Here is a 26554-nt window from a genome sequence, read left to right as displayed (position 1 = left end):
TTCATGATTTAAATGGCCATTATAGTGGAAAAATGACATGTTCTACTTGGCAAGAGCATGCAATTCTAGCACTTGTGACCCTGAATTTCTATGTGTTTAACCACCACAAACATGTTAAACACATAGTTAAAATGCCACTCAGGAGCCACAGGGAACTGCTGGTCCTAAGCAGAAACATCTGGTATGACAATCAAAAGCAACAATCCCCACTGTAGGCCATTTTTCAGTGAGAAATATTATATATTGGGGGGCTTCAACATTTTATTTTTTATAAAAATTGTGGTTATACTCTCTAGCCCCAAGACACCCATGATTTGAAAGAGCACTGAGATAAAATATAAGATTTTTTTAAGAACCCTGTTTGTATAGTAATCAGAACAAAAAGTCAGTTGAGTGAGATGGCTGTGTGTAAATCTATGATTTGTTTTTATTTTAAATCCATGTTTGGAGTCTTTATGTACTTAACCTTGGCAAATGAAATATGCTATTTTGGGCATCTGGCTTCAGTCCTCTTACAGAAAAACTATATTTAGCTGAAGTCAGCTGGCTTTATCTGGATCACTGTCCTAGAGAATGTTAGATGAGATTAGGTTTCAAAACTGATCAGGGTTTTAAATTGGTAGCTGGAAATATAATGTAAATCCAGACTTGCTATGTACAAAGTGGGATCCAATGCAGGCAGTATACATAACTCATTACCAAGCACAAATTTTACATTTTGATGATAGTTCAACAGTATTTAAGTGAGTGTTTATGTTACATTACTTGCTCAGTACTACTGTATATTAAGCTTTTGTGCTGCCGTAGGCAGAGAGAAATGTGACCACCCTTTCCTTCACATATTTGTAATTGTATTTGCCTCGTGAAAAATTCTCACAACTGCACAGCTGCATAATGGCTCCTTACTTGCTTTCAGACACACATGGAGCAGTAACTACCCTTTTAACAGTTCCCATCAATTTCTGATGAGAACTTAGTACTTAGTTACTTACTACGGGTAGGTAGGGGGTGGAGTCAGGGTGGACCATGGATGGAGTTGGGGTGGAGCTAGGCATGAGGGGGGTGGGTCAGGTTAGGCTATGGCACAGTATCTGGAGTCACATGGGCGGAGTCAGACAGGCAGAGATAGTTGCAAGAACAGGGCAGAACTCCAAAACTATAACTATGATGGATGGGAGCTCTGCCATTCTTCCCTTCTTGCAGTCAGAATAAAAATAGTGCTTAACCCCTTGTCAGCTGTTTACAGTGTAGTGTTAGCTCCCTGATAGTAACATATAAAAGTCATATTAAACCATTGTAGGCCACATACATAGCAGTTTTCATTTATTTTGAGCCACAAAAAGAGTAGTATACAGAGCAGCAGTAGCCACATCTGTGTCACATATAGAAAAGACTATACAGCTATTCACCATTTATGACCCCCATAAAGAGAAGCAACAACATCTATAGGATTACAAGTGGAGCACAACCGATAGCACAGGGTGCGTTCATTTTAGCACAACCTTGTGCAAAGCAAAGTGCACAATTTGTGGGTGGTAAAAAAGGTTACCAGAGAAATTTAACATGGACAAAATTTTCTTTAGTGTATCCTATACTTTGCGCGCAGGGTGCGTTATTATCTCTCATATTAGTGGTAAGTTAAGAGTTGCGCTTGAGCTGAACACACAATAGTGCTGGAAAATATAGCACTTTGGAGACCTGTAATAAAGCTAAAATATATGCATAACAAAAACTATAAAATATATTTTTATAAAAGCATTTCCCTCATATTTAAACACATTAAATGTAAAATCAAGGTTTATTATTTTTAAAAAAATGATTAACTGTGATTCTAAGTTATATGGTATATGACAAGGTGCTGGATTGGGAAGGGCTCAAAGGTGTATATGTATGTGTGTGTATTTGTATGTGGGTATATGTAGCACAGTTTTTAAACTTGTGTGTGTGCGTGTGTGTTGTGTCTGTATTGTGTCTGTGTGTTTTATGTGTGTGTCTGTGTGTATTGTGTGTGTATTGTATCTGTGTGTTGTATGTGTTGTGTGTGTGTTGTATGTGTTGTGTGTGTGTTGTATGCGTTGTGTGTGTGTTGCATGCTTTGTGTGTGTGTGTCTGTGTGTATTGTAGCTGTGTTTTGTATGTGTTGTGTGTGTCTGTTTGTGTTTGTGTCAGTGTGTATAGGTCTGGAAATTTCCACTGGTCCCTTACAAGATCAGTAAGAGATTACAGTGAAAAGTAAAGATGAGAGAGAGAACTGATTCAGTGTTGTGAAAGATTTATTTAAAAACATTAAACCTGAACTGTGACTTTTTTTTTCATACTAGGAAAAAAAAAAAATGTCTCCATATTATTATTATTATTATCAGGTATTGTAGAGCGCCAACAGATTCTGCAGCGCTTTAAACATAGTCGGTGTACAGGATAGCTTTTGTAGGGGTCAAGTGGGTAGAGGGCCCTGCCGAGAGTTTCACTGTTGTAGTCGGCTCTTATGAAGCGATCTGTGAACAGCTGGGCCCATAGGCTTACATTCTAAGGGGTTCAAGGGGAAAGCAATGGAGTTAGGAAAGGTTAGTGTTGGTTGTATGCATCCCTGAATAGTAGAGTTTTTAGGGAGTGCTTGAAGCTGTTAAAACTAGGGGAGAGTCTTATGGAGCGAGGCAGGGAATTCCACAAGATGGGGGCCAGTCTAGAGAAGTCCTGTAAACGGGAATGTGAGGAAGTAACAAGAGAGGAGGAGAGGAGGAGATCCTGAGCTGATCGAAGGGGACGGGAGGGAGAGTATCTAGAGACAAGTTCTGAGATGTAGGGGGGAGCAGTGCAGGTGAGAACTTTATATGTCAGAGTGAGGATTTTATGTTTAATCCTAAAGGCAAGAGGAAGCCAGTGAAGGGATTGGCAGAGAGGTGCAGCAGATGAAGAGCGACGAGTAAGGAAGATGAGCCTGGCAGAGGCATTCATAATGGATTGTAAAGGAGCTATGCGGCAGCTAGGTAGACCAGAGAGGACGGAGTTGCAGTAGTCGAGGCGGGAAAGAATGAGAGAGTGGATTAAAATCTTGGTTGTATCTTGTGTAAGGAAATGTCTAATTTTAGCGATGTTTTTAAGGTGGAAGCGGCAGGCATTAGCCAAGGACTGAATGTGAGGAGTGAAGGAAAGATCTGAGTCAAGTGTGACCCCAAGACATCGGGCGTGCGGGGTAGGGGTAATGATGGAATTATCAACAGTTATAGAAATTTTGGGGGTGGAGACTTTGGAAGAAGGGGGAAAAATAAGGAGTTCAGTTTTGGAGAGATTTAGCTTAAGGTAGTGAGAGGACATCCAAGATGAGATGTGAGAAAGACAATTAGTGACACGGGTTCCATACAACTTTATTTATAAGTAGCAGCCTAAAAGATAAGAGGTTCACCCAGTACTATATAATATCAATTAACTACTATGTACAAATAACACATTTAGGGCCTGATATTCAAAAGCTCGCCGGCATGGAGAAGAATCATGCACAATTTTTAGGACTTTTTTTAGACTGTATATTTTAATGTATGTGTCTCTCCTTCACATACAGAAACCTGCATAGTGAGATAAATATCTTAAAAATTTGTGTTTCTAACATTTTTTAGAGACCTCTCCATACTGACAAGATGTCTTAGATCATCTCACCTGAGCAGCGAGCTTTTGAATATCAGGCTCATAGTGTTTTCATTTAGATAAAGAAGTGAGTCATCTATTTGATATTGGTCAAAAAACAATGAGATCATTTATCATTTTGAATCTTACTCTGGAATCATGTGCAGTTTTGTTGTTTAAATGCATATCTTCTTGTTACTCAATTAATGAAACCATTAAAAGAGTTTGCTAATTGAAAACAGCCCTTCCTGACTAATATTAAAAAGATGGTGCAATCTGTGTGGAAAACCGTCTTTTGATGTGGTGGAGAGTTTTGTTACAACTATTTTTATTAGTACATTTAGGGTTGGATTTGTCGAAAGACAAAAGTGGGCAGCTGGTTAGGGGATCCTTTATTTTTGTGGGCAGGCAATAAATAATGCTCTACAAACTGATACATGTTGTTTACTACTCTGTACTCAAAACCTAAAGACTCTGTACAGGCAATCACAACCTATACAAGGGAATTATAATATACTTAACCAGGTACATGAATTAGAAGGTTGGAAACAGGGGCACAAGTAGGGTTGCCACCTCAGCCATGTTTTTCTGGACACTTATGAGTTACACATGTTGCAGGGTATGCAGAGAGGAACATGAATAGTGCTGTAAAGGATCACTATTTGTGTGGCGACCCTTGGCACAAGTGGGACAAAAAAATATAGGAGTACCTGCTGAGACACTTGGATGGGTAAGATGGATATTCATTTAGCCCTAAGTTCCTACATTTGATCATGACAATTAAAGGGACATTGTTCATGATTCAGAGTATGCAAATTAAACCTGTCCAAATATCTTCTATTAGAAAATGTAATTTGTCCTCTTGGGGGTAGATTTATCATAGTGCGAGGGGACATGATATGATGGTTTCTTGAACACTAATCTATGGGCCCTATTTAACGAAGTCTGGTGGACATTATACACACTGCAGTGTATCATGCCTGCCAGACATCGCTGAATGCGAACAGCATTGGCTGTCGACATTCAGCATTGCACAAGCAGTTCTAGTGAACTGCTTGTGCAATGCTGCCCCTGCAGATTCGCGGACAATCGGCCGCTAGCAGGGGGTGTCAATCAACCCGATCGCATTCGATCAGGTTGATTGCTGTACGCCGCTCAGAGGCAGCGGATCCAGTTATGGAGCAGCAGACCGCTGCTTCTTAACTCCTGTTTCCGGCGAGCCACAGGACAAATTGGCCCCTAGATGTACAACATTGTTACAAACATTGTTGCAAACACTGCTGCCATGTAGTGCTCATGACATGAGTGCTCCGAAGCCTACCCAGGTATTCTCTTAAACAAAGGATACCACAAGAACAAAAAAAATTGATAATAGAAGTAAACTGGAACTTTAGATTTTCTTTTAAATTGAAGGCTCTAACTGGATCATTAAAGTTTAAGACTTTCCTGTCACAGTAAACCCAAGCACAGTATTAGGGCCCAAGCTGGAAAACACTCAACACCATTTGGAATAAAAAGGCACACTGCCCTTGTGCATTTACTAAAAACATTAGCATTAATATTGATTTATCCTGATGCATTGTATGATAAAATACAACTTTTTCAAAAGTATTCTCACCCAAAATTATTTTAGACAATTATTGATATATGTACTGATGCCAATGCCTGATCAGGAATATAATACATGTAAAAGAAACAAGTCTTTTTTTTATATGCATATTTATACCAATAATTAGTTAAATTTACAAAGTAAATACACCCATTGAAAAGGCTGATGGGAATTACGTTCCTATGGTCCTTTGCTGTGACAAGTTATAGAGAGATATAAAATAACTTGTGCTCTGATCTAACCAATCAACATGTAGAATGATGTAAAGTAAATAACATTTCAGCAAACTTATATAAAATGGAGCAACTTCAGCAATACTAGAGGGCGTGGATCAAACTCAATCTTTACAAGTAATTTTAGCAAAAAGAATGAAAAATAAATAAGACATATATATTGCAGTTTAGAAATGTACACTTAAAGCGACATGAATGTTATGCTAGGATATAAATATATATAAACACACACACACACACACATATATATATATATATATATATATATATATATATATATATAGACACAGTATCTCACAAAAGTGAGTACACCCCTCACATTTTTGTAAATACTTTATTATATCTTTTCATGTGACAACACTGAAGAAATTACACTTTGTTTCAATGTAAATTAGTGAGTGTACAGCCTGTATAACAGTGTAAATTTGCTGCCCCCCTCAAAATAACTCAACACACAGCCATTAATGTCTAAACCGTTGGCAACAAAAGTGAGTACACCCCTAAGTGGAAATGTCCAAATTTGACCCAATTAGTCATTTTCCCTCCCCGGTGTCATGTGATTTGTTAGTGTTACAAGGTCTCAGGTGTGAATGGGGAGCAGGTATGTTAAATTTGGTGTTATCTCTCTCACACTCTCTCATACTGGTCACTGCAAGTTCAACATGGCACCTCATGGCAAAGAAATAGTCTGATGATCTGAAAAAAAGAATGGCCTAGGTTATAAGAAGATTGCCAAGACCCTGAAACTGAGCTGCAGCACAGTGGGCAAGAGCATACAGCAGTTTCCCAGGACAGGTTCCACTCAGAACAGGCCTCGCCATGGTTGACCAAAGAAGTTGAGTGCACATGCTCAGCATCATATCCAGAGGTTGTCTTTGGGAAATAGACGTATAAGTGCTGCCAGCATTGCTGCAGAAGTTGAAGGGGTAGGGGGTTAGCCTGTCAGTGCTCAGACCATATGCCGCACACTGCATCAAATTGGTCTGCATGGTTGTCATCCCAGAAGGAAGCCTCTTCTAAAGATGATGCACAAGAAAGCCTGCAGTTTGCTGAAGACAAGCAGACTAAGGACATGGATTACTGGAACCATGCCATGTGGTCCGATGAGACCAAGATAAACTTTTTTGGTTCAGATGGTGTCAAGCGTGTGTGGCAGCAACCAAGTGAGTAGTACAAAGACAAGGGTGTCTTGCCTACAGTCAAGCATGGTGGTGGGAGTGTCATGGTCTGGGCCTGCTTGAGTGCTATCGGCACTGAGGAGCTACAGTTCATTGAGGGAACCATGAATGCCAACATGTACTGTGACATACTGAAGCAGAGCATGATCCCCTCCCTTTGGAGACTGGGCTGCAGGGGAGTATTCCAAACATGATAACGACCCCAAACACACCTCCAAGATGACCACTGCCTTGCTAAAGAAGCTGAGGGTAAAGGTGATGGACTGGCCAATCATGTCTCCAGACCTAAACCCTATTGAGCATCTGTGGGGCATCCTCAAATGGAAGGTGGTGGAGCGGTGGTGGAGCGCAAGGTCTCTAACATCCACCAGCTCTGTAATGTCATCATGGAGGAGTGGAAGAGGACTCCAGTGGCAACTTGTGAAGCTCTGGTGAACTCCATGCCCAAGAGGGTTAAGGCAGTGCTGGAAAATAATGGTGGCCACACAAAATATTGACAGTTTGGGCCCAATTTGGATATTTCCACTTAGGGGTGTACTCACTTTTGTTGCCAATGGTTTAGACATTAATGGCTGTGTGTTGAGGTATTTTCTTCAGTGTTGTCACATGAAAAGATATAATACAATATTTACAAAAATGTAAAATATATATATACTTATCAGTATGAGATTGCACTCTTAGATTTGCTTTCTTGAGCTTTCATCAAGTGTTGATATCTTTACATATGACTCAGCTCAGCTTTTCATTTTCAAATTCTTTATTGTGACAAAGTCCAAGGTTTCGGCCTCCACCTGGGCCTTTGTGGAGGCTGAAATGTTGGACTATGTCACAATAAAGAATTTAAAAATGAAGATCTAAACTGAGTCATATGTAAATATATATATATATATATATATATATATATATATATATATACAGTATATAATAACTAAGTTCAAGTCAGCACTAGTTGAACACATCTAGTGAGCCAATGACAAGAGACATATTTGTGTAGCCGACAAACAAACCACCCACTAGCCCAAAGTGGCGCACTGTGGCTCCTGAGTCTGCCTATGTACGCTTTCCAACAAAAGATAAAATAGAAAAGGTACATTTAACAATAAAAGCACATTGAAAAGCCTCTTAAAGCTACATGTTCTATCTGAAGCATGAAAGATTAATTTTAACTTCCACGTCCCTTTAAGCAGGCCCTCATCTCTACATAATCCTTAAATCTATGATGTCTCAAAGAATAGAGCTTGTTTCATTTCCAACCTTGTGGTTTCTTTCCTTTCTCTTTCCCAGATCACAAGTAACTAAACACAATCAGTAGGAATTTCAGTAAAATACATAAACCAGTCATCCTCATAGCTTTAGGAGAAGATAAACGATTCCAGACATTGGACAGGATCCATTTTCCCACACATGCTACAATGTTTTGTCATCCATATTGGGTAATAACATTGAGGTTTTTTGTTTTCTTTTTAAGTTTACAGCCAATTTTTCCCCCCTTTAGCTTCTGGCCTTATTGAAGGGCCATGCACTAAAACTAATGTAACTAGTCTTTATTTTGTAAATCTTGTTAAACAAATATTTAAGTCCCAGCAGAGATGACTTGTAAGATTTTCCATTTAAGAGTTTATCTATGAAGCCTGAAAATAACCCAAAGGGAATTTTTTTTGTCACTAAACAAACGCAAAAATGTCTGTGGAACAGCCTTTGTAACATTTGTTCTGTGACTAGATGAGGGATTTTGAGGTAAGGTCGAGAAGCTACAGCTGAGTTTAATACATGAACTTGATAATAATTCATTTTTCTAAAGGGGTTCTGCAAAGATTACTATATTTGCTTTAAAGGGATATTAAACAGTGCTTCTTTAGTAAAAACAAATTTAAAGAAAAATTAAAAAGAAAAGGTTATACAAGAGATGACATGTTGGTAACTTAATTTGCACTCTGCGACTTCTAAGCATGGCCATATCTGACTCCCTGTTTATCTAGTATTTACTTAAAGGGACAGTCAACACTGAAATTGTTATTGTTTAAAAAGCTAGATAACGCCTTTACTACCCATTCCCCAGCTTTGCACAACCAACATTGTTATATTAATGTACTTTCTAAGCCACTATAGACATATAGCCTCTTAATTCTTTTTTATTAGCTTTTCACAACAGAAGACTGCTAGTTCATGTGGGCCATATAGAACACATTGTGCTCACATCCGTGGGTTCTGCACAACACAGCTAAAATGCAAGTCAATAGATAATAAATAAAAAGTCATGTGATCAGGAGCTGTAAAAAGAGGCTTATATACAAGGTAATCACAGCGGTTAAAAGTATATTAATCTAACCATGTTGGCTGTGCAAAATTGGAGAATGGGTTATAAACGGATTATCTATCTTTTTAATAATATAACATTTTTCGCGTTGACTGTACCTTGGGACACTTAATCAAAATTAAACTTTCATTATTCAGATAGAGCATGCTATTTTAAACAACTTTCCAATTTACTTCCATTAACCAAATGTGTACAGTCTTTTTTATATTTCAACTTTTTGAGCCACCAGCTCCTACTGAACATGTGCAAGAATAAGTGTGTATGCATTTGTAAATGGCTGATGGCTGTCACATGGTACGTGTATGCATTTGTGATTGGCTGATGGCTGTCACATGGTACTGGGGGATTGGAAAAAGACATAACTTTTAAAATTGTCAGAAAAAAAATCTACTACTCATTTGAAGTTCAGACTAAGTGCTATTGCATTGTCTTGTTATCTTGCATTTGTTGATTATGCAAATCTACTGTGTTGACTGGTCCTTTCCTTAACCAGTTCATGTTACTTTAGAAATCCTATTACATCAAGCTATATATGCCTTCCTGTAGAGACCTCAGCCTCCGTGTAGGGCTGTGACATGAAGTAATGGAAACTGCACAAAGGAAGTTCAAAAAAAGAAATAAAAGATCCATTTACATAGATGAATAATATATATTGCAATGATTTCCATTAAGTACAAGCCACTGCCTAGCATTTTTTAAAGGGATATGAAACAGTCTGTATCAAGTAGTTGATGAAATGATGCAGCTGAATGATCTTTAACCCCTTAACGACCGCAATGCACCCTGTACATCACTGGTCGTTAAGGGTTTTACAGGTCATAGTAGCGTAGGTCTTGTCGCGAGCGACAGGACCGCACTATTGTGACCTCCCGGGCGGCTGTAATCATAGAATAGCACAGTCTCGTCGCTGGTGGTGATACCGTGCTATCAAAATCGCAATCCCTATTCAAAACAGCAGTAGTTCGAAAATTGTTTTAGCAATGTCTTGTGATGTTTTGGTAAACAGTTTTATTATATATATATATATATATATATATATATATATATATATATATATATATAAAACAAAACAAAAAACAGTAATCTTTATGAACTTCAAAGGCATATAGTAACAAATCAGCTTTAACTGCAAGTATATATATCTTAACAGACAAAATAGATTATGTATTTGATAGAAGAGATATTAACTACATAACAAATAAGTACATAAACTAGAACAAATAAAACTGTTTTATATGCTTGATTAAGCATTTGGTTTTGATGAATGAATATTTATATATATATTCATACAATGGTGTTTTGGGAGCTATCTCAGTCAAGCTGTAGCAAACCAGTTTGCAAACAATCATCTGCTGCCTGATTTTAACTCAATTGTGTAATCACAAATTCAGTTGTTTTAAAATCTGCATTTGATAATTTCATGATCCGAAAACATTTGTCATTTATTTAAAAAACTACCTATTGGCCTATTTGTAAGACTCTGCCTTATACTGGTTTGTTTAAAGGTACAAAACCCAAAATAAATCTTAAAGTAAATATGGATCTCAGTGGGATAAAACAATCCAGTTTCTTTAGTTCTTTAGAACATATATTATATGTATTCAATAAAAATATGGTGGTTCTATAAAACAGTAGAGGAACTGGACAGATTTTCCTTACTTGGAGAATACTCTCACCTTAACCAGCCACAGTAAATAGAGATAGATATAGATAGATATTGATAAAAATATAGATGATAGATAGACATACAGATATATAAAAGATAGACATATAAAATATATAGATACATATACACACAGATGATAGATAGATAGATAGATAGATAGATAGATAGATAGATAGATAGATAGATAGATAGACAAATAGGGACAGAGGGACAGATAGATTTTGACAACTACCATTAATATACACATGCTGCTTTAATGCACAATATTTTAGAGTCCCATGTGAAGTAAATACAGTTTTAATGCACAATAAAATGCATAGAATGTTAATATGGAAATGAACATAAATGCTGAATAGTACCTTAACTGCCCAATCATTTTCTCCCGTTTCCTATGCTGGATTCCCCGTTATCTTGCCATTTGGTGAACTTTTTCAGCACTTTCAGCTCCGTATTATCCACAATGACAGCTAATATTTCCCATCCATGCTAAGCTGTACTCAGAACATCTGTGTCCTACCTCATTATTCAGTCTGATGTGTGCTGAGGCAATTCTCAGCTTCCTGGAAGCTCCGCCTATTGTTCTTGAAGCAACGCAAACTCACAGCTGGAATTTCTTAAGTTGACTGTATGCAGTAAGATGAGATATATGAACTTGCTTTGATGAGAGCATTTATCATTCCACAAGCCAGTTCTATGCAGTGTGAGCTATTGTTACTTTGTTCCAAATGAAGGAAATATAGAAAAGTTATTAACCGGGCATAATATAAATTGAATTACAAGTCACCATATATAGACACAAAAGGCAGGAGGCATGTGTAATATAACTGCTGACTTGTAATATTCTTCTTTAATATCCTATGGGGTATAATGTCCAGTATCATGGGGTATAATGCCTAATAGCACTAATAAAACTATAGTAGTATATAATCTCTTTAATTTACTGGACTGTAGAGATGTAAGACATACAATTGTAAGGATACTAAAGATATACTATACTACATTGTATATTCATGTTATATAAATATTACATATTGTTTCCCCCTAAAGAAAAGACTCAAATAATCCCATTCCAATTAATCCTCACATCATCTTGAGTGGATTCCATGTTTTTCAAATTCCCAGCTGTTCCAATTCTGCAATAACATATTTAACATATTTTTAAATGTATTTGTGGCAGGGTAAGATCTTCCAAAACATTTAATAGGGAGAAATAAACATTGGTATTCCAATCCATTGGAAAACACTTTGTGCTAGATCACGAGTGGCGCGTGATCATTTGCGTTCTAGCGATTATGTGGCAGTTTATGTTCAAATTAAATTCTGCATGTATTACAAGTTGAAAGTAAATGTGAACGTGTGAGCACAATCGTGGTTTATGCTAGAATGATTACCGTGATTTCAGAAATCTGGTTAACTGTTACGAAAGTCAAAAAAGTGTCACAAAACACATTGAAAATACATTTAAAAGTACAGTTACACTCATAATAACACTAATAAAAATTATTTTTAAAAAATTGCATAAAAAGTTATAAGGGTTAAGATATGAGATGTCAGGTGTTAGAAAAAAATGAGCCAAATGTGCTTTTACATAGGGATCCATAGAAAACATGTATAAATATATGTATGTATATAAATATATATACAGTTATTTCTATACATATGTATATATGTATTTACAGGCATTCACGTATAAATACAGATCTACATATGTATAGAAAAACATACATATATCTCTTTGCAATCCTACGCTCGTGTTTGCGCAAGCTGGTGTCTGTTATTTTGTTGTTGTTCAAAACAGGACTCCATTAGAGTCTATGAGGGAATATGATCCTGCGTTCCTCACTTTTTTCTGCGTTAGGATGCGACTGCGTAAAAGTTTCACTTGCGACCTGTAATATGTACGTAACTGGGCGCACAATGGTAAAAAATGACGAGCAGATAAAGCACAAATTTGCACTCCACTATTAATCTAGCCCTTTTCTAGCAGCTTTTTACATAACTATATATACACAAAGCAACAGAAACAGATGATACCTGGTGCAAGGAATGGGCCACCAATAAAGTCTGCTTTTACTTGCACAACGATTGCGGTGGCCCATTCCTTGCACCAGGTATCATATGTTTCCGTTGCTTATTGCTCTTTTTTCCGGCGAGATAGGGGAGTGTCTCCTTACCTGTCAGCAAGGTGTCTCTGATCAAGTCTGTGAAGAGGTGTCGACACAACAAGGTAACTTTACTTTGTATCACTGCTTGAATTATGGAAAAATTACGCCAATAGCACATATATTCACTGCATAGATTGAAAGAGACAGAGGCCTCTATTTATCAAGCCGTCGACTTTCTTGCTTTCAACGGCCCCAATACGCTCGCCTCAGATCGCCTAAAATCGCCGCCGCGGACCTGAATACGCTCTCCAAAATTATCAAGAAAGCTGTCAAAAAGCCACGCACCAAGTACAGGGCAATGAGCAGCGGACTGTTGTTAACTAACAGTCATCGATCTCGCTGCTCTTTGGCTTTTTACAGCTTTCTTGCTATACTGTCACTAAGCACCCACACTATACTATACTGTTTACCCCCTATACCGCCGCTCCCGGACCCCGCCGCACCTACATAAAGTTATTAACCCCTATACCGCCGCTCCCGGAGCCCACCGCCACCTACATTATACATATTAACCCCTAATCTGACGCCCCCTTTACTGCCGCCACCTACATAAAGTTATTAACCCTTATCCTGCCGCTTCCGGACCCCACCACAACTAAATAAAATGTTTAACCCCTAAACCTTGGCTCCCGGGCCCCGCTGCAACTAAATAAAATGTTTAACCCCTAAACCGCTGCTCCCGGAGCCCACCGCCACCTACATTACATTTATTAACCCCTACTCTGCCCCCCCTACACCGCCACCACTATATTAAATGAATTAACCCCTAAACCTAAGTCTAACCCTAACACCCCCTAACTTAAATATTATTTAAATAAATCTAAATAAATTTATTATTATTAACTAAATTATTCCTATTTAAAACTAAATACTTACTTGTAAAATAAACCCTAAGCTAGCCACAATATAACTTATAGTTACATTGTAGCTAGCTTAGGGTTTATTTTTATTTTACAGGCAACTTTGTATTTATTTTAACTAGGTACAATAGTTATTAAATAGTTATTAACTATTTAATAGCTACCTAGCTAAAATAAAGACAAAATTGCCTGTAAAATAAATCCTAACCTAAGTTACAATTACACCTAACACTACACTACAATTAAATAAATTAAATTAATTAACTACAATTACCTACAATTAAATACAATTAAATAAAATTAACTAAAGTACAAAAACAAACAAACACTAAATTACAGAAAATAAAAAAATAATTAAAAGAATTTTAAACTAATTACGCCTAATCTAAGCCCCCTAATAAAAAAAAGCCCCCCAAAATAATAAAAATCCCTACCCTATACTAAATTACAAATAGCCTTTAAAAGGGCTTTTTGCGTGGCATTGCCCCAAAGTAATCAGCTCTTTTACCTGTAAAAAAAGAAATACAATACCCCCCAGCATTAAAACCCACCACCCACACACCCAACCCTACTCTAAAACCCACCAAAACCCCCCTTAAAAAAACCTAACACTAACCCCTTGAAGATCACCCTACCTTGAGCTGTCTTCACCCAACCGGGCCTAAGTCCTCAACGAAGCCGGGTGAGGTCTTCATTGAATCCGGGCAGACGTCTTCATCCAGGCGGCATCTTCTATCTTCTTCCATCCGATGAGGAGCGGCTCCATCTTGAAGACATCTGACGCGGAGCATCCATCCAGACCGACGACTACCCGACGAATGACTGGTCCTTTAAATGACGTCATCCAAGATGGCGTCCCTTGAATTCTGATTGGCTGATAGAATTCTATCAGCCAATCGGAATTAAGTTAGGAAAAATCCTATTGGCTGATGCAATCAGCCAATTGGATTGAAGTTCAATCCGATTGGCTGATCCAATCAGCCAATAGGATTAACCTTGCATTCTATTGGCTGTTCCAATCAGCCAATAGGATTTTCCCTACCTTAATTCCAATTGGCAAATAGAATTCTATCAGCCAATCGGAATTCAAGGGACGCCATCTTGGATGACGTCATTTAAAGGACCAGTCATTTGTCGGGTTGTTGTCAATCTGGATGGATGCTCCGCGTCGGATGTCTTGAAGATGGAACTGCTCCTCGTCGGATGGATGAAGATAGAAGATGCCGCATGGATGAAGACTTCTGCCTGTCTGGAGGACCTCTTCTGCCCGGTTGGATGAAGACTTTGCCCGGCTTTGTTGAGGACTTAGGCCCGGTTGGGTGAAGACGGCTCATAGTAGGGTGATCTTCAAGGGGTTAGTGTTAGGTTTTATTAAGGGGGGATTGGGTGGGTTTTAGAGTAGGGTTGGGTCTGTGGGTGGTGGGTTTTAATGTTGGGGGGGTTGTAATTTTTTTTACAGGTAAAAGAGCTGATTACTTTAGGGCAATGCCCAGCAAAAAGCCCTTTAAAGGGCTATTTGTAATTTAGTATAGGGTAGGGATTTTTATTATTTTGGGGGGCTTTTTTATTTTAGTTTTAAATAGGAATAATTTATTTAATTATAGGAATATTTATTTAGATTCATTTAAATAATATTTAAGTTAGGGGGGGTGTTAGGGTTAGACTTAAATTTAGGGGTTAATAAAAATTTAATATAGTGGCGGCGGTGTAGGGGGGGCAGATTAGGGGTTAATAAATATAATGTAGGTGGCGGTGGGCCCCGGGAGCGGCGATTTAGGGGTTAATAAGTATAAAGTAGGTGGTGGCAGTGTCAGGTCGACAGATTAGGGGTTAATAAGTATAATGTAGGTGGCGGCGGTGTAGGGGGGGCAGATTAGGGGTGTTTAGACTCGGGGTACATGTTAGGGTGTTAGGTGTAGACATTTACCATAGGAATCAATGGGATATTGGGCAGCAGCGAACATGAGCTTTCGCTGCTATCAGACTCCAGGGCGGCGGATTGAAAACCAGGTGCGCTGGGCCGGAAAAGTGGCGAGCGTACCTGCTAGTTCTTTGATAACTAGCAAAAGTAGTCAGATTGTGCCGAACTTGCGTTCGCAACATCTGTAGTGACGTAAACATCGATCTGTGTCGGACTGAGTCCGGCGGATCGCATGTTACGTCACTAAATTCTACTTTTGCCGGTCTCTAGCCTTTGATAACTAAGGCGAATCAGGCTCGCCACAAATACCCTGCGGAATTACAGCGTATTTGCGGTTGACAGCTTGATAAATAGAGGCCTATATATTACAACACACATGTTGCATTTATTCACAGTGGATATTTGTTCGGAAGATATGTTATAGTCAAATTGTCCTATCAATACAGTGTTACTGCAACAGTGTATCAACCCCGCACTTTCACATACAGCTTGCAATACCTGTTGTGTATATATACACAAACACACGCATTGTTTTATAGATAGATAGATGATAGATGAAATGCCCAAGCATGCAGTGTAAAATATGTATATCTATCTATTTTATGTGCCTTTCTAATTCATTAAAGCAATGTAGAAACACGTTTAAACCATTTACTGAAAGACAGGGTTTATTGCTTTACTCAGACTTTGATATTACAACTTTGTTGCACATATAAACTTACTACAGAAATATTTCTTTATTGTTAACAAAAGAGAGTAATTATGTGTAATTGTAAATATGTTAATTAAGAATACAATGTATATACAATATTTGGAAAATTAGGAACATTTATATCATCATTTCCTGCTTACTTAACTAGGGGTTTGACTGCTTACAAAATAGTAGTTTGTTTGCAAAAAGCCTTTGATACTAATGGAAAAAACAAAACCTTTTTGTCTTCCTTTAAACCTGGATGACTATTTTAAACTTAATATATATATATTTATCCCAACCCTTCCGTTACACGCTTCAAGATTTAACTGTTCCCGAATGAAGATAAACTTAGATTATTATGCTTAAAACATTTAGTTAAAAGAGTATTTGCATGTTTTGCCGGAATATAACATGTAATATAGGAATCCTTTAGTAATGTAGCACAACATGATATATAGATTTGGGTTAAATGTTGGCTGTAGAAGTTGCCAAAAGGTCTATCATGTCTCTGCATGTTTCCCAGTGCAAGCTTAAATGGACAGTAAACACATTGTAATTAAGCTATTTATGTTCTTTTGCTATAGAATAACATATCAGCCAAGCCTAAATGTTTTAAAACAAATAATCGTCTTGCTTGCTGCTATTGTTTTTCAATTGCCAAACATCACCTAACATATGCCTTTTTTGGAGAAGCCAATTTTGGCTTGAGTCTGCAGACAACAGCACTATTCAAAGTCATAGAGGCATATTTATCAAATATCTGTCGGACCTGATCCGACAGTGCAGATCAGGTCCGACAGACATCACTGAATACAGAGAACAATACGCCGCCCCCTGCAGACTCGCGGCCAATCACCAGGGGGTGTCAATCAACCCGATCGTACTCGATCGGGTTGAATTCCGGCGATGTCTGTATGCCTGTTCAGAGCAGGCAGACAGGGTTATGGAGCAGCGGGTTATGGGCCTCATAATGTTAGTATAAAATGCATTGTTTTGCAATTATAATTTAAATCTAATAAGGCAAAGATATGTAGCAGGGTTGGCATTGAGAAGCCAGCAGGTTGCATTTCAAGTTTGAAGAATTATAAAAAACACAATTTTTAGAGCGAAATAACATGAAAAGTACATTGCAAAGTTGTTTCATTACACACAACTAAATATTTTATATGAACATTGCAAGGTTTTTTTACTGTCCCTTTAACTAATTAATCTGTAAGATGCATATCCCAGTCAGTCCTGAATTGTCTTACAGTACTTGTCCAAATCACCATTACCTGAAGTCTATTATATGAATCAACCACCCTTTCTGCAAACACGTTGTTTTGTAACTTATTCCTAAGCATACTGCCTTCTAAGTCATAACCTCTTGTTCTAGTATTGATCTCTTTGAGAAACTGCTTTTATCTTATTTTTATTAAATCCCTTAGTATACTTAAAGGTCTCTATCATATCAGCTCTTTTGCTAGTACGCTCTAAGATACACAATCATAAAGCAAACAGCAAGAAGAAAATTCACTTCTGAAATAATCCTTCTGGCATGCATTATATTCTATTTTATTCATCTATTTTATTAAAGGGAGATGAAACCCAAAACTTTTCTTTCATGATTCAGACAGAGCATGCAATTTACACAACTTTCTAACTTTATTCTCTAATTACATTTTCTTATTTCTCTTGGTATCCTTTGTTGAAAAGCAGGGTGTAAGCTCAGGAGTGTGAGCATGTTTGGCGCACTATATGGCAGCAGTTTTGCAAGAATCTTATCCATTTGCAAGAGCACTAGACGGCAGCGCTATTTCCTGACATGTAGTGCTCCAGACATCTACCTGGGTATCTATTCAACAGAGAATATTTTAGGAATGAAACAAATTTGATAATAGAAGTAAATTGGAAACTTATTATAAATTGTATGCTCAAAAGATGTTTGGGTTTTATATCCCTTTAATATATCATTCCTCACATGTAGACATGGTGTTTTAGGCACATGGTTTTCTCTTGTGCTATTTATTATGAATGTAAATATGCAAAGGTTTGGTAAATAAAGGGATCCAATATATAATACCAAATTATCAAGTGTTCCCTGTTTGGTGTTCTAAGTAAAAAAACAAATGTACACAAAAAAAAAAAAAAAAAGAAAAAAAAGAAAATGAACATTTAGATTTAACCCTTCACATACAACACTGCACAAAATGGTGAACATGTGATACAGTTACTGTAACTTTAAGACTGGCAACTTAGAGGAATAAAGGGAATTCCCCTCTGGCTGTGAGTGCTATATCATATTCACCATTTTGTACACAGTGTTGTATATGAAGGGTTAGATCTAAATGCTCATTTTCAAAGTAAAATGACTTTTTTCATTGTTTAAATGCAGAGAACAATTACTCTCCAATTTGGCTTCTTCTTTCCAATTTACCTCTTTATCTTGGTTTCCTTAGATAAAACTTGGCCCCTTTGCACAAGAGCATACTGAAGTAAGCTCAGGAACTTGCAAGTGTAATAACCATAAGCACTTAAAAGGACAGTAAAGTAAAAATTACTAAATTATTAAGCTTTCATGATTTAGATAGAACATGCCATTTTAAACAACTTTCCTATTTAGTTATATTATTTAATTTACTTCATGCTCTTTGTATCCTTTGTTGAAATTCTTACCTAGGTAGGCAAAGGCACAGCAATGCAGTACAGGGGGCTAGCTGCTTATTGGTGGCTGCACATATATGTCTCTGGTCTTTGGCTCATGCAATGTGTTCTGCTAGCTCTCAGAAGTGCATTGCTCCTCCTTTAACCCCTTAACGACTAAGGACGTGCCAGGGACGTTCTCCAAAAAATGGTAGTTAACGACCAAGAATATGCCTGGTACGTCCTCTGGGGCTTCAAGTGCTGGAAGCGATAGTGATCGCTTCCAGCCACTTTAAAGGTATTGCAGTGATGAGGCATCACTGCAATACCCTTTTTTACCCACTCTGTGGCCCTCTCTACATCAGCCAGTGATGGTGCCAATCGTTGGTGGGTGGAAGCCATAGCAGGGAGGCAGGTGGGCGGCCCATTGCTGGTCGGTTCGGGATCCTGTGTCCCTTAAAGGGACACTGTACCCAAAAAAATTCTTTTGTGATTCAGATTGAGCATGAAATTTTAAGGAACTTTATAATTTACTCCTATTATCAAATTTTCTTCATTCTCTTGGTAGGTAGCTCATTTTTGGTGAACAACCTGGGTTGTCCTTGCTGATTGGTGGATAAATTCATCCACCAATAAAAAAGTGCTGTCCAGAGTACTGAAACCAAAAAAAGCTTAGATGCCTTCTTTTTCAAATAATGATAGCAAGAGAACGTAGAAAAATTGATAATAGGAGTAAATTAGAAAGTTGCTTAAAATTGCATGCTCTTTCTGAATTACAAAAGAAAAAAATTGGGTACAGTGTCCCTTTAAGTGCGTGGAATTGTGCGCGAGCGTGCAAGGGGACGGGGGCGCGCGTATGTTACATTGAAATTCAGTAATCAGATGTATGGGAAAGAGGGAGATGGAGGGGGGAATAAATGTTGGGAAAGGGATCGGGGAGGGAATTGAGGGGGGGGGGCAGCTACCTACACTACAGAAAAATTATTTTAGCAAAGCCTTTTATTTTAGTACTGGCAGACTTTATGCCAGTACTTAAGATAGCAGTGACAATTGTGAGGTGGGGGAGGGAAGAGAGCTCTTTGAGAGGGGTCAGGGAGGGATCAGGGGGTGGGATGAGAAACCTAAAGTTTGTGAAAAAGTTAACAATTTTTTTTATTTGATCGCATTTGGGGATGAAATGGTGGCATGAAATATACTAAAATTGGCCTAGATCAATACTTTGGGTTGTCTACTAAAAAAAATATATACATGTGAAGGGTTATTCAGGGATTCCTGACAGATATCAGTGTTACGTATTTGCAATGATTTGTTACACCAGCTGCAAATTATTAAATGTTAAGGAAACTGGTTTTTAAGTTTATTCTTGTATTTGAAATAGCTGTTTATTGAAACCACTACGTACTGTTCTCTAGAACACGTACATTCAAACAGGATAAATTGAGCTGTCTCTCTATACACAAAGGCCAGTACTTTGGTATTGAAAATCAAAATTCAAATGTCCTTATTCAGATAGATCATGCAGTTTTAAGATTGTGCACAGACTTTTTAATGTGCACCTTCTGAAGGACCAGTTACCATTGAGCTTGTGCAAGAGTATGTGTAAAAGTCTGAGATTGACTGATGGGTGGAACATGAAAAAGGGGCCCAGCAAATTGAAGTAAATGTTTTAATTTATCAGAAAAAAACTACTGACCATTTACAATTCAGAGTAAGTGCTACTGCATTGTCTTTTTATTGCGCACTTGTTGATTATGCTTTTCTACTGTTTAATGGTCCTATAAAAGGACAATGTACTCAGGCACGTTGCATATAAAAGTTCATTGTATCCCAAGCAGCTGCAGAAACACCCTTTGAAATAGGCTAAGCTATTTCTATTTCGCCCAACACCCACTGCAGAATACTGAGAATAGTGCAGTAATCAGATTTTCAGATTAGGTAGCAGCTTCAACAGGCAAAGGCAGTTATTTAGAATAAATTCAAACAGAGCATGCAATGATAAATAACTTTCTAATTTACTTCTATTATCAAATTAGCTTCATTCTCTTGATATCCTTTATTTAAGGAACAACAATGCACTACTGGGTGCTAGCCAATCACAAGAGGCATATATGCACAGTCACCAATCAGCAGCTAGCTTCCAGTAGTAGATCACTGCTCCTGAGCCTACCTAGGTATGCTTTTTTAACAAAGTATACCAAGAGAACAAAGCAAATTAATAAATAGATGTAAATTGGTAAATTGTATAAAAGTGCATGCTCTATGAAAGACTTATGAAAGACAAATTGTGGATTTCATGTCCTTTTAATGGAGAGAAACATTTACAGTAATATTTCTCTTTAAAGTGACAGTAAATATCTCGTAATGGCAAAATATTTTTGCCTTCCTATAGAATAACATCAGCCAAGTTTAAATTATTTGAAAATAAACATCTTGTTTGCTGTAATTGTTTTTCAATAGTCAAACTCCAGTAACCTTTTGCCTTATTTGAAAGAGACACAATCATTATGTTAGTAGAAAGGACATTGTTTTGCCACTTTCATTGGCTAAACCGTTTATGAAAAGGTATGTGGCAGGGTGAGCCTTGACACGTCTGCATTATGCATTTTTTCAGAGCTAAACTACATGAAAAGGGGACAATATAAATACAAAATATATTGCAAAGTTGTTTTAACAACATATTTTTAAACATTTTATATTTAAATCTCAAGGTGTTTACTGCCCCTTTAATTTAGAGAGTGAGGCCTGACAAATAGAAATAGATGCATCACTCAGATTAAAGGCACACATTGAAACCGTTAGAACAGAATATGACTTGCAGAGATAACATAGGGAGAAACAGATAGATAGACAGACAGACAAAGAGAGAAGCCACTTAGCAGACATACAAATGAGTTAGGGAATAAACATACATTTTGGCCTTCTCCATGAAAATATTTGAGTGAAAGTAACAAACAGAAAACCTCAAAAGTTCCCTATTCACATTATATCAATGACTAGGGTGACCATATTCCCGCTTTAAAAAGAGACACATATGAAAAATACAAAACATTTCTTTAAACAGCCCTGACATATGTATTTTTCATATGTGTCCCTTTTTATGGTCACCCTATCAAAGACACACTCTGTAACTCTGTATCACGGGCCTAAAAAGGAGTTGTAGATTCTAACAGAACAACAAGAGCAGTTCTCCTTCAGTCTCAGGGCCCGATGATCTACAGCTCTGGTGAGATGATCTAAGCAGTCTCATCATACTCATCAGTCTCGTTATACTCATCAGTCTCATCATACTCATAAGTCTCATCAGTCTAATCATATTCATCAGTCTCACCATACTCATCATACTCATCAGTCTCAACATGCTAATCAGTCTCATCAGTCTCATCATACTCATCATACTCATCATACTCATCAGTCTCATCATACTCATCACACTCATCAGTCTCATCAGTCTCATCAGTCTCATCATACTCATCAGCCTCATCAGTCTCATCAGACTCATCAGCCTTAGTCTCATCAGTCTCATCAGACTCATCCGTCTCATCATACTCATCAGTCTCATCATACTTATCATACTCATCAGTCTCATCATACTCATCAGTCTCATCAGTCTCATCAGACTTAGCAGTCTCCTCATACTCATCAGACTCATCATACTCATTAGTCTCATCAGACTCATCAGTCTCATCAGACTCATTAGTCTCATCATACTCATCAGTCTCATCATACTCATCAGACTCATTTTACTCATCAGTCTCATCAGACTCATCAGTCTCATCAGACTCATTAGTCTCATCATACTCATCAGTCTCATCATACTCATTAGTCTCCTCATACTCATCAGTCTCCTCATACTCACCAGTCTCATCATACTCATCAGTCTCCTCATACTCACCAGTCTCCTCATACTCACCAGTCTCCTCATACTCATCAGTCTCATTATACTCATCAGTCTCATTATACTCATCAGTATCATCATTCTCATCATACTCATTAGTCTCATCATAGTCATCAGTCTCATTATACTCATTAGTCTCATCATACTCATCAGTCTCATCATACTCATCAGTCACATCATACTCATCAGTCCCCTTATACTCACCAGTCTCCTCATACTCATCAGTCTCATCATACTCATCAGTCTCATCATACTCATCAGTCTCATCATACAGTCTCATCATACTCATCATACTCATCAGTCTCATCATACTCATCAGTCTCATCATACTCATCAGTCTCATCATACAGTCTCATCATACTCAACATACAGTCTCATCATACTCATCAGTCTCATCATACAGTCTCATCATACTCATCATACTCATCAGTCTCATCATACTCATCATACAGTCTCATCATACTCATCAGTCTCATCATACAGTCTCATCATACTCATCATACTCATCAGTCTCATCATAATTATCAGTCTCATCATACTCATCATACTCATCAGTCTCATCATACAGTCTCATCATACTCATCATACTCATCAGTCTCATCATACTCATCAGTCTCATTATACTCATTAGTCTCATCAGTCTCAATATACACATCAGTCTCATCAATCTAATCATACTCATTAGCCTCACCATACTCAGTCTCATCATACAGTCTCATCATACTCATCAGTCTCATCACTCTCATCATACTCATCAGTCCCATCATACTCATCAGTCTCATCATACTTATCATACTCATCAGTCTCATCATACTCATCAGTCTCATCAGACTCATCAGTCTCAGCAGACTCATCAGTCTCATCAGTCTCCTCATACTCATCAGTCTCATCAGACTCATCAGTCTCACCATACTCATCATACTCATCAGTCTCAACATGCTAATCAGTCTCATCAGTCTCATCAGTCTCATCATACTCATCATACTCATCAGTCTCATCATACTCATCACACTCATCAGTCTCATCAGTCTCATCAGTCTCATCATACTCATCAGCCTCATCATACTCATCAGTCTCATCATACTTATCATACTCATCAGTCTCATCATACTCATCAGTCTCATCAGACTTAGCAGTCTCCTCATACTCATCAGACTCATCATACTCATCAGTCTCATCAGACTCATCAGTCTCATCAGACTCATTAGTCTCATCATACTCATCAGTCTCATCATACTCATCAGACTCATTTTACTCATCAGTCTCATCAGACTCATTAGTCTCATCATACTCATCAGTCTCATCATACTCATTAGTCTCATCATACTCATCAGTCTCCTCATACTCACCAGTCTCATCATACTCATCAGTCTCCTCATACTCACCAGTCTCCTCATACTCACCAGTCTCCTCATACTCATCAGTCTCATTATACTCATCAGTCTCATTATACTCATCATACTCATTAGTCTCATCATACTCATCAGTCTCATTATACTCATTAGTCTCATCATACTCATCAGTCTCATCATACTCATCAGTCACATCATACTCATCAGTCCCCTTATACTCACCAGTCTCCTCATACTCATCAGTCTCATCATACTCATCAGTCTCATCATACTCATCAGTCTCATCATACAGTCTCATCATACTCATCATACAGTCTCATCATACTCATCAGTCTCATCATACAGTCTCATCATACTCATCATACAGTCTCATCATACTCATCAGTCTCATCATACAGTCTCATCATACTCATCATACTCATCAGTCTCATCATACTCATCATACAGTCTCATCATACTCATCAGTCTCATCATACAGTCTCATCATACTCATCATACAGTCTCATCATACTCATCAATCTCATCATACAGTCTCATCATACTCATCATACTCATCAGTCTCATCATACTCATCATACAGTCTCATCATACTCATCAGTCTCATCATACAGTCTCATCATACTCATCATACTCATCAGTCTCATCATACAGTCTCATCATACTCATCAGTCTCATCATACAGTCTCATCATACTCATCATACTCATCAGACTCATCATACTCATCAGTCTCATTATACTCATTAGTCTCATCAGTCTCAATATACACATCAGTCTCATCAATCTAATCATACTCATTAGCCTCACCATACTCAGTCTCATCATACTCATCAGTCTCATCATACTCATCAGTCTCATCACTCTCATCATACTCATCAGTCTCATCATACTCATCAGTCTCATCATACTTATCATACTCATCAGTCTCATCATACTCATCAGTCTCATCAGACTCATCAGTCTCAGCAGACTCATCAGTCTCATCAGTCTCCTCATACTCATCAGTCTCATCAGACTCATCAGTCTCATCATACTCATTAGTCTCATCATACTCATTAGTCTCATCAGTCTCCTCAGACTCATCAGTCTCATCATACTCATCAGTCTCATCATACTCATTAGTCTCATCAGTCTCATCAGTCTCATCATACTTATCAGTCTCATTATACTCATCAGTTTTATCAGTCTCATCATACTCATCAGTCTCACCATACTCATCAGTCTCATCATACTCATCAGTCTCATTATACTCATTAGTCTCATCATACTCATTAGTCTCATCATACTCATCAGTCTCATCATACTCATCATACTCATCAGTCTCATCATATTCATTAGTCTCATTATACTCATCAGTCTCATCATACTCAGTCTCATCATTATCAGTCTCATCATACTCATCAGTCTCATCATACTCATTAGTCTCATCATACTCATTAGTCTCATCATACTCATCAGTCTCATCATACTCATACTCATCAGTCTCATCATACTCATCAGTCTCATCATACTCATTAGTCTCATCATACTCATCAGTCTCATCATACTCATTAGTCTCATCAGACTCATCATACTCATCAGTCTCACCATACTCATCAGTCTCATTATACTCATTAGTCTCATCATACTCATTAGTCTCATCATACTCATCAGTCTCATCATACTCATCTGTCTCATCATACTCATCTGTCTCATCATACTCATCATACTTATCAGTATCATCATACTCATCAGTCTCATCATACTCATCAGTCTCCTCAGACTCATCAGTCTCATCAGACTCAATAGTCTCATCATACTCATCAGTCTCGTCAGACTCATCAGTCTCGTCAGACTCATCAGTCTCGTCAGTCTCATCATACTCATCAGTCTCATCAGACTCATCACTCTCATCATACTCATCAGTATCATCATACTTATCAGTCTCATCATACTCATTAGTCTCATCATACTCATCAGTCTCCTCAGACTCATCAGTCTCATCAGACTCATTATAAATCACACCTCCGGGGATGGTGCCTTTTCTTTTATATGCTAAATGAACATTCTGCTGACTGGTCAAACAACTGCTTCTTTTACTGTGGTTGTTCTGTAATAATACATTTTTATGTTTATTGCATTATAACATTTTGTGCGAGTAAGATTTTATGCCTTTCCTGAGTGACATTTGTTTATACTGCTGGGGTTAATTGATTTGGTACTATAATCAGTGCTGGCTATGATAGTCTTGTGGTTCTGGTTTTGAATCACTTTTTCTCCTTATTTGTATATATAGATAGATAGATAGATAGATAGATAGATAGATAGATAGATAGACAGAATATTGCATAAATATGATTTTTCATGTTTTCATATGTTTTTACATGTTTTCATCTACTTAACTGCAAAGGGATCCAATGCACTAATATATATGTCTATATACA

The 26554-nt window shown here is 37.6% G+C and overlaps 1 protein-coding gene across 4 annotated transcripts in view; it reads right to left on the bottom strand.

Moving 5' to 3' along the window:
- Nucleotides 1-26554, bottom strand: part of STARD13 (StAR related lipid transfer domain containing 13) — a 654709-nt gene that overhangs the window by 120145 nt on the left and 508010 nt on the right. Inside the window, exon 1 of one of the 4 annotated variants that reach the window (XM_053708452.1) lies at nt 10984-11127. The exons of the other annotated variants lie outside the window; for them this stretch is intronic. The gene's annotated coding sequence lies outside the window, so the exon portion shown is untranslated. Of the gene's footprint in view, nt 1-10983; nt 11128-26554 lie in introns of those variants that run through there. 4 annotated transcript variants of the gene reach the window in all.

This window comes from Bombina bombina, chromosome 3 (genome assembly GCF_027579735.1).
Source record: "Bombina bombina isolate aBomBom1 chromosome 3, aBomBom1.pri, whole genome shotgun sequence".
Lineage (NCBI taxonomy): Eukaryota > Metazoa > Chordata > Amphibia > Anura > Bombinatoridae > Bombina > Bombina bombina.
The sequence above is the reverse complement of the archived record's forward strand: the minus strand, read 5'-3'. Positions and strand labels throughout refer to the sequence as shown.